Source organism: Oryzias melastigma, linkage group LG6 (genome assembly GCF_002922805.2).
Source record: "Oryzias melastigma strain HK-1 linkage group LG6, ASM292280v2, whole genome shotgun sequence".
NCBI lineage: Eukaryota > Metazoa > Chordata > Actinopteri > Beloniformes > Adrianichthyidae > Oryzias > Oryzias melastigma.
In genome coordinates, this window is record NC_050517.1 from 31,565,285 (window position 1) to 31,571,874 (window position 6,590).

The following is a 6,590-nucleotide window of genomic DNA, read 5'->3' on the forward strand; positions in this document are numbered from 1 at the left end:
TGCTCTGAATTCATTCCACACAAGAAAAACATTAAAGATCAGATCAATAACACAGATTTACTCAATAAAGATACAAATTCTGGAGGTTTTCTTACTTATGTAGAGATACACCAGGACCCCAAGGAAAATTAAAATACACGGGATCAGAACAGCCAATGAAACGATAAGTGGTTTATCTGCAATAAAAACAGATCACAGTGAACATAATGAATAAACAAATGACTTGTTCTGGGTTTTAGTGTTTGTTGTGATTCTGTGGGTTCTTGCACACATGATGACTCACTAGGCAAAAGAGGGTTTATCAGCTCGGTGCTGCTCTCAGAGCTGACAGGATTGTTCAGTCTGCAGATAAACGTCCTCTCCGTCGTCTCCTAAAGACAAAAGTTCAGAAAGTTTCACTGACATGAAATATTAACTAAAGAATAAGCTAGATCTAGGTTTTTATTTGTTGGAATTTTTCAATCATTTTCATGAGTTTGAGGTTATATGTCAAACATCTTCTCTGTACCTTTGTGATGGAGAGCTTCCTGCCTTCTTTTACACTGCTGTCATCAAGAATCCAGAAAACCTGAACATCTCCCAGATCATCTGTTCTGTCAAACACACAGGTGAGGATACACCGGGTTTGCTCAGAGTTACAGTTAGAAATAATGCTGGGTTTGGGGACTGGAGCTGAAATGACAACAAAGAAAAATCTTATTTTGGTGAATAAAATAAATTAATCAAAGCAAATTTATACAAAAACAAACCATAACTTACAGAGAACCTGTAGTCTGATATCAGTTAGTATTCTGTTGTTAATCTCTGGGGTGTACACACCGCTGTGCTCCAGTCTCACATCATTGATCGTCAGTTCTCCTGTTTCAGTGTTTAAACTGCAGCGATCTGGAAGAATGACAGATATTTATGTTGAAACGTTTATCAAACAGAATTCGTTTAGGATCCCTTTTTCTTATTTTTCTTTTTGAAGATTTAAAAATATTTGTTTTCTTTTTTTCAGTTTTCATTCCTCAAGTTAAAGCCAGTCTTACAATCACATTTCCCACAATGAAACAGATCCACAAGACGGTAAAAACAACAGAATCCCATCAAGGTTAGTGAGGAAGTTAGCATCACTTTTCAGGGTAAAACAACAAGATTTCTACACCACAGTACAGTGTTCCCCGCGTATTAGCGTTTCTTCATTTACAGTTTCACGTATTCACAGATTATTTTTACCCTTCCGGTTCGTCACAAAACTCTGACAACTCCAGACCAGAGTTGGGAGCAACGTATGGAGGGATTTTTGTGAACCTGTATTGCGAGCAAAATTTATAGATTGGAGATCAAATTTTTTAAGAGAAAAACTGAAAATGAAAATATGAATTATTTACTTTCCAAAGCGTTTTTTGCATTTCCAACACAAATGTTTTTAGATGCGTTGTGCTTCATCTCGCTTTCATCCTATCTTTGATTTTGTTCAAAACTCTGAGTTATGTGCCACCAAACAGCCAATCACAGACAAGAGGGTACAAGTAACCAATGCAAAAAAGAGAATGAATTATGTTTTAAATGATTAAAAATGATTTATTGTCTTCAGCCATAGAAGCAACATTGAGGGTAAAAACCTGTTTGACGTTTGAGCCTCAGTGGCAGAAACCATGTTAGATCAATATTGGGATTTGATTGGATAGAATTCTTGATCCGTTTGAGATATTTTCATTTAATTTAGTTGATATAGCAAAAGAGGGCAGATGATCTAAGTTTTCTTTTATCTGCTCCTTTTTATTAACCGTTTTATGTTTATTTAGTATCATTTCAATGATATGTATTGTTACTGAATGAAATAAAATGAATAATAATTCAAATCAGAGGGCTGTTTGATGACACAAACATCACACAAAACATAAACGAACACAAAATCAGAGATAAGACGAAAGCGAGATGAGGTACGACTCATCTTAAAATATTTGTATTGCAAACGCAAATATTAAATAGTTTCATTTGAAAATTATGAAGTTTTATTAACACTTTAAATTTTGTTTGCAATTCAAGAATTTTTTTAAACCTCAAAACTGTGACTTTATCTTACAATATGGTGGCTCAAAAATCACTTCATAGTAACGGCTCAAAGTATTACTGTGTTACTAACTGTGTTAAAGTTAAGTAACAGAGTCCTTTAACTTATTAAATACTTTCATCTCCACCTTAACACCGTTACTGTTTCTTAGCATAAATTGTGCCGTGTTACAGATCATTGATGAGGTTCAATCAGTCAAGAATGTTCTTTTCTTCCCTCTGAGCGCTTCAGCAAGACTGTCTTCTGTGTGAAGGGTGTAGTGACTGAGTTACTAACTCAGTTACTTTTTGGGCACTGTAACTAGTAACTATAACTAATTACTTTTCAAAAGTAACATTCCCAACACTGCTCAAGATGCTAGTCAGCAGAACCCCCTCCAGAGTGGGGGGTGGGAGAGGAGCGTCTGTCGGCTACCCCCCTCCTCTCTTTATGCCCCTGAATGGAGAAAAGCCATCAGCTAACTCAGAGACAATTCTGAAATGTTGAAGAAAATCGTGGAGGATGATTGTCATCTGGATCATGTGTTTATTTGGTTTTAAGGCTCAGAGAAAGAGTGACACTCTTAAAGTAGCTACACTGTTGCTGCTACAGTCTTCTGTTCTGGAGGAACAAAACGTGTTGAGCAAATCTCATGTTCTTGAATATCTTACAAAACATAATCAGAAGTGTTTTTGACGAGTATGGAGAGTTAAAGGAAATTCTTTTGGCAATGGAAGTGTGAGTTGAGGTGCATAACCCTGTGAATAAGGAGGAATGACTGCATCACTGTTATCGTAAAACTACAGGTTTTACCGTTAAAGCTGTGGTAGAAAGTGGGACTCCCTCCAAACCATTCTGCTGCCAGATCCTCTCCATGTTTCCATGTAACGCTGATGATCGACGTTTCTACATCATCTGGAGTGAGGACAACTGTGGAGCCCTTTAACACGTCAAGGACTTTAACTGAAGAGAAAAAGTTCAAGACCAATGAATTCCTTATTTATGGAGTTAAACAGTAAATAACGGTAATGATGTTAATAATTAGGCTCTCACATGATTTCATAATCATCTCCATTATCTACTACTCAAAAGATTCAACTAACTTTGTGGGATAGGTGTAGTTTAATTCTTTACCTCAACAGATTCAGTCTAGATATTTGTTACTCATCTGACATTTAAAATTATAAAGAAAAAGACTGAAAACAAAGAAACTCATTGATATTTACCCATACTTTTTATTTTAGGCAATAAAACTAGAATGTCTTTGACATCACTGGTTCTTTTGGACTGTTTTATTTTAATTTATTCAGGTATTGTTTCAAGTTCTGTGTAGAAAATAAAGGTGACGTGTTCAGTGAACGCTACAGACACTGTGTTTCACCTTCAGACAATTGGAATTTATCTAACTTGGCAGAAGCTAGCTTGTGATTGGACGTTTGTGTCCAAATCCCCTCAATCACGATCTAGTGCGATCGCCATTTTCCGAATCTACTAATTCCAAAATCAAATGCACTCAAAAAGCCTTTGCAAAAAACCAGCGTGTATTGATGCTGACTAGATTAGCGAATATAGACCACAATGCATTGCGGTCTAACAATTTTAAAGAAAAAACATGTTTAAATGTAATTTTCGAATAAACCATCCACATTTTCACATTTTTGTTTTACTTCTGCTGCGCCCTCTTGCCTGATTACCATTGTAAATGAGAAACTGTTCTCATCTGATCCTAATGGTAAAAATAATGGTTAAATAAATAAATGAACTTTTTAGACAAGAATTAACACCATTGCGCCGTTGTCATTCAAATATTTATACATGTATATTTCCTTAAATTATTCTACATTCACTTTAGAAAAAGTCATTTCTGAATTAAATTAAGATCATAATTGAAGTAAAACTGGAATGATTCTGCAGCCATCAGTAATAAGTGTTGCAGAATTTCCTTCCAAACAACCGAGACGTTTGAGTGAAATATCTGCTTCACTCAGTGTTGAAGTCACATTTGAGTTCAAGCCTGCAGGCTTCAGAAATGAGAGGTTTTAATGGTTAACAGTAAATGACAAACACTTGAAAAACACTTTTCTACTTTACTCTAAGGTCCATAAGAATTTACAGGTAGTTCATTTAACCTAGTCATATGGAGTCAATGTGAACACTGAATCTACTTTTTCTGTGTTAAACTTGTTCTAGTTTAGTTAACTCAAAATTAAAAAGATACTGTTAAAAGTTTTATTTTTTAAAATGTTTCTTCTACTAAACAACCATCCTGTCGAGAAAGATGAACAGGTTAGTTTACATTTTTGCTGCCAACATTCTTCCTCCAAGGTTTAAGAGCATAAACTTTGTTTTTCATCCATTTTCAATGAAAGATGATTAAATTTATTATTAAATATTCCCAAAACTAAACAAGGAAACTGAATTGTTCTTTGACGTCAATTTTTACATATTTTTGTCATTATTGTACAATTTTACTAGCTTTTCCAGGACAACAAATTAAAGCGTCTTTCTATTTTTTAGAGTAAAAGAAAGATAACTTTAAATGATAGGTTTTAAATCTTCATTTACAGATATCCACTTCCTAAAATAATTCCTGAGTTCTAATGTAAAACACAGACTTCATAATGTTTGTAAATACAAACAATGTTTCTAGAATATTCTTGTAGATAGAATTAGATCTGACCTGAGTGGACGTCTGCTGCAAACAAGGTGAGAAAGAAAAGAACCAGTGACGGCATCAACGCCATTGTTCTAATCCACCAGAAAAGTCAACAAGTAAAACTAAAATTAACAGAATAATACAAAAAGAACTAAATCAAAACACAAATATAATATACGTATCAAAAGTTAAAAGACTAAGAGTTCACAAAGACATCGGCTGAAAGCTTCCTCGTTTGCAAACAAATGAAAGAGAAACTTCATCATCTTTACCTGTGACTCAGTTTGAAAAAATGTTTCATCAACCTTAACAAAAAACAAATACCTTTGTGTTTTTATCTTACATTTCTTGATACCAAAGAGTTTGGTAATTTAATTACAGACGATAAAAAGGATTTAGAACATAAAACAAACTACTTTGAGAAGGTCATAAAAATGCTTCAAGAGTTTCTCTCTTAAACGCCAGAAAGAAAACGCGTTTTATCTGACGTATTTGAAACAATTTGATATTTTAAGACGACAACATAAGTGACCACTCAAAACTGAAAATGCTTCTAAATATTGTTAAAGCTATGCAGGAATTCATTTATATAAGCTGTGAAAAACGTAAAAAAAAAATGTATACATCCGTCTTCTTTCTTAAACTAAATTTCAGCTAAGATGCTGTTTTTTTTTAAATTACCATTCAAGGTCATTTTGTCTACGTCAATCTCGCTCTAGTTTACTTTAGCAAAGACGTTTAACATTTGCCTCACTCAAAATGAGAAAGTTTTAGTTTTTTAAACGTTTCTTCTACTAAACAACCATCCTGTCGAGGCAGAAAAACAGGTTGGTTTACATTTTGGCTGCCAACATTGTTCCTCCAAGGTTTAAGAGCATAAACTTTGTTACGTTTAAGACATTTTTACATCTGTTTTCAATAGCTGATGATTGAATTCATTTGAAATATTGCCAAAACTAAACAAGGAAACTGAATTTTTCTTTGACGTCAATTTTTACATATTTTTGTTACAAATTTACAAGCGTTCCACTTTACCAGCATTTTTCAGAACAAGAAATAAAAGTGTCGTTCTGCTGTTTTTTATTTACATTTATTTCTAATTCCATTTTTTAGACTAAAAGAAAACTAAACTTCCTAAAATAATTAAGTAATTATGCCATAAATAATACATTCAAAACTGGAACAAAATTAAATACCAGTGGGTTCATTCTTATGGTTTTAAAACTAAAACGCTGTGCATTTCTTTAGTACACATGTCAAAATTCATGATAAAACAAATCACTGCATGAAAAAAGACAAATAAACCAGTTGGAATTAGTTTGATTATTTCTTCCATTAAGAAAATGTCTAAAATGCCTGAAAGTAAATGTTTTTTTAAACATATTAGAAATAATTTGACATATTAGAATGACATCACAACTGCTAATTATGTTCTATTTCCACAAGTAAAACAAAACATTTGGAAATTGGACATATTTAAAGCAATTCGGTGGTAGAAAAAGGTAATGTTAATTATAATACTTTTGGATGAAAAAATGACAAGTCTACACCGTGAAATCTTCATCACTTTATTGTCTTTGTTCTGATGATTTTACAAACATGATGCTTCTGCAATTCCACTTTGAACTGTGCAACACGATGGCGTTATGGACCGTCAAACTCAACAACGTCTGTGATTCCAGGAGGCCGTGAATCCTGCAACCCGCGATGGTTCTTTAGCGTTATTCTCAGGGTGCTACGCAAGTGGATCTTCCCCTCCCCCGCCCGCCCTCTCGCCGTACCGCCACAGGGAAACAAAACTCCACCGATAGTGTCATGGATGGCTACAGTCTGAGGGGTTCCAGTCTCTTTGGACGAGGCTGCTGGTACCTGGTTAGAGATGCTCGTCTTTTCAGT

The 6,590-nt window shown here is 34.2% G+C and overlaps 1 protein-coding gene and 1 long non-coding RNA gene across 2 annotated transcripts in view; one reads left to right on the forward strand and one right to left on the reverse strand.

The window, feature by feature from the left end:
* Window positions 1–6,590, forward strand: part of si:dkey-246g23.2 (solute carrier family 66 member 2) — a 271,509-nt gene that overhangs the window by 8,656 nt on the left and 256,263 nt on the right. The window lies entirely within an intron of this gene.
* LOC112152241 lies at window positions 96–1,942 on the reverse strand. The gene is made up of 4 exons (XR_004948117.1): window positions 760–1,942; window positions 509–672; window positions 284–371; window positions 96–176 (listed from the first exon to the last, which is right to left on the reverse strand). It is a non-coding gene; the product is annotated as an uncharacterized LOC112152241 (long non-coding RNA).